The sequence below is a fragment of the Clarias gariepinus genome, chromosome 13, assembly GCF_024256425.1.
Source record: "Clarias gariepinus isolate MV-2021 ecotype Netherlands chromosome 13, CGAR_prim_01v2, whole genome shotgun sequence".
NCBI classification, from domain to species: Eukaryota; Metazoa; Chordata; class Actinopteri; order Siluriformes; family Clariidae; genus Clarias; species Clarias gariepinus.
The window spans coordinates 33,410,971-33,414,455 of NC_071112.1; positions in this window are offsets into that span (position 1 = coordinate 33,410,971).

The window sequence follows — 3,485 nt, forward strand, 5'->3', positions numbered from 1 at the left end:
TGCACACTGAAGCTGCTCCACAGCGCCCCCTCTGGTTCCGCCCCCAAACCGCGTCCCCGCCCACACATTCAGCCGCTTACCACCAGGGGGCAGACACCCACACACACACACACACACACACCGTGCCTGGATTTAAATAAGACTAAACCCTATTATAAATCTTTGGGACGTGATTGGTGTAGTTTTATATAATCATACTACACTCATACTGTGTTTATAAACTACACTCACCGGCCACTTCATTAGGAACATCACATGGCAGTATTTAATATATGTTTATAAACATGATCAAGACGATCTGCTGAAGTTCAACCCGAGCATTAGGAAGGTGATTTAAGGTGATTTAAGGTGATTTAAGTAACTTTGAGTGTGATGTTGTTGTTGGTGGCCGACGGGTTGGACTGATTGTCTGATTGTTTCACGCACAGCCATTTATTTTACCGTTCTCTGTAAGGATCTGAATGTATTTGTCCAGAGCCAACGTGTGACGTCTAGCCAAGTTGTGTAACTACAAAAAATCTGCTCAAAGAAGTGATTTTAACACATTCTACAGTTACCTAGAATTGAGAAAAAAAATGAAGAAAAATCTGAGAGAAAGTGTGTATCAGCCTTTAAAAAGCTGTGCAGAGCATTTCTGTGAGAAAGGTTTAGCCTCGCATTCCCTCGTTCTTTAACGGAAACATGTTATACATATTATACCATGGGAATATAATATGCTTTTATTATTACAAGCCAATGCTTATGGCTAATTAAGCAACAGTTCTTTGGAATACGTTTTGCATAACATGGTACAAAAATAAAGCTTATTGAACCAGGAACCTGAAAGGCAGAGGCTATACTACAGGACTGTGAGAAGTTTCCTGCAGGGTATTGGTTTTTAAGTTCTATTCACTCATACGCTGGATTTGTGCTATTTTTCAGTAGCTCTTGTTTGTTTGAAGAAGATCAGTCTGTAGTAAGACATCAGCAGTTAATGTGTACTGTGTGCTTTTCACCTTCTGTACAATCGTTGTATATATTAGAAAATCTGAAATCTTTAGAAACAGCTGGTTTTGTATCTTTACTCCTTCATATGCAATTTATGATTAACTAAATTTTATATTTTATTTGTGATCCTTAATTTTATTGCACAAAAGATAATGTTCTAGCCTAAAATATTAATACTTTTATTTTGACCTTTAGTTTGACCTTTAATGACCTTAGTTTTCCCTATTAGTAAAAAACATTCTTTTCCACTCATGTTCATATTTTTTGCCTTTTGTGACAGTCAGTTTGTTTGTGCAAAGTATTAACGCTGTAACAGACCACGTCATTTTGGTAGTAAATGTGCAGAGTAGGCCTGGAACTACACCGGTACGACTCTATAAAGTGAGATTTCTCCCGGCGCGCTATTGCTTTGCCTAAGTGCACAAGGACGAACGGAACTCCTCACGAAGCTGTAACTATAGTCACTGCCAACCTGAAAACAGGCATCACACAAATCACCCACAATGTGACTTAATACCTGATTTGATGTGACGGCTGAGACCGAACAGAACCCAGATACGTAACTGAACAAACTAAAGTCTCACATTTACTCCTCTCCTTTCTGTACTCATTACATGGACGTGGAAACACACAGAATGACATCATTCAGTTTCCAAGAAGACCTAATGTTCTTACACACTGTAAAATTCATCATCTACATTAGGGAAGTAGCCAGTCCTACCTTTGCATATATGAAAATCACTTGTTGAATATTTACACTAATGTAGATTTTTGTATTGAGTTTCCTTTTGTGCTGTGTTGTTGCACTGTTGTGGTTGTTTACCGCAATTTTATTCAATTAATACATAAAACGTTTCACTGCTCATCCGAGTAGCTTCTTCAGTCTGAAGGAAGTCGTTAGAGAGTAGAGGGAGAGAGAGTCGATAATTCAAATTCAAATTTTATTTGTCACATACAGTCATACACAGTATACGGTATGCAGTGAAATGCTTCTACCACCGCCAGTGACCTTAAAAATGTAAAAACAATTAACAAGAAATAAAGAGAACAACATATAAAAAAAATACTTTAAAAAATACCTGCTTTACTTCTCTCTCCGTCTGTCCTCTCATATCCACCCTGTTAGAGACGACTGCCTGACCGTGTGAAAGACTTTGTGAAAAACACTATTGTTAAAGAGATTAAACGTCCCATTTTATAGACCGCACACCAAAACATACCAAGAACGATATAATATATGCGGCCCAATGCAGTGAAGAGTGTTCAGAGTTAATCCTAGTCCTAATCCTAACCCTCTTCACCATTTAACAGTTAGTATTATTATTATTATTATTAATGGGCTGCGTCTCCTTTTCTACATTAATGCTTTTTCTTGCACCACCTAGTGGCAGTACATCGGAACCACAGGACTTTAAATAGAAGATCATTTTTATATGTAAATGGAAGAGAATATCACAAGTGACGTCACTGAGCCCACAAGATCGTGTTAGCTTATTTATCGGCCCAGGTGATGCTGTTTCTAATCACTTATTACCTGTTGTCTCCTCTCAGGAGAAATAAAAGAATCGTAGATCTGACATAAGGTTAAAGCACACACTAACACACCTACAATTCAGTATAGAGTTTACAATAATGTAACACATTACACTCTGAGACCAGGCCGGGTGTTAAAATGTAAAAATGCAGTTTTTATTAAGTGTAATAAAATAGTAGACTCAGAATATGATTGGCTACTTAGTATGAACCAATCAAAAAATTAAACTTACCTGTCAATCATCCTTTGCATTTTATATACATAACATGAAAAAGTCACTAAATTCATTATAAACAGTGAACATATTAGTCTTAGGTAACTTAGCTTGGTTTTCACAAGATGAGCAAAGATTTTTAATAAATTTTAACTTAAAAAACGAAACGAGCAAGTCTTGGTTTACGAGTACCGAGTATCATGTATCACGCATGTGCTTCTTGTCTTGACGCTGAGCATCACGTGATCACAACTGAGCCAACAGTTTTTCTCTATCTTGTGCTGTGGAATTGTGGGAAATCGACTCCCCTGCTGGGTCTTAATGCTCGTCTCTTACTGGTATAATCAACATCCGTGCACGTGTGTACTGTTTACTATAACACTGTAAACACATGTATTTTGTGTCTGTATGTGTGTGTACAGCCCGTGTAAAGCAAAAGCAAGTCTCATTAGAGAGGTTAAAGAGCCATTTTCTCTCTCTCTTAGCATCCCGTTATGTGTGCGCGCACGTAATTTGACACCGTGCCCCTTCATACACACCATCCTCCTCTTGCCTTCACACACACATACACACACACACTCTAACAGAAGCACTGCTCTGTTGAGATGCTTCTTAACATGCTGAAGTGCAGGTTAATTAGTTTGTTTTTTCCAGATTTTCTCCCCAATCTAGTAGTGTCCAATTCCCCCCCAACCATTTTCCACTATTTCTTATGCTTTGGTTTACGAGTATTTTGAAATACGAGCTCGC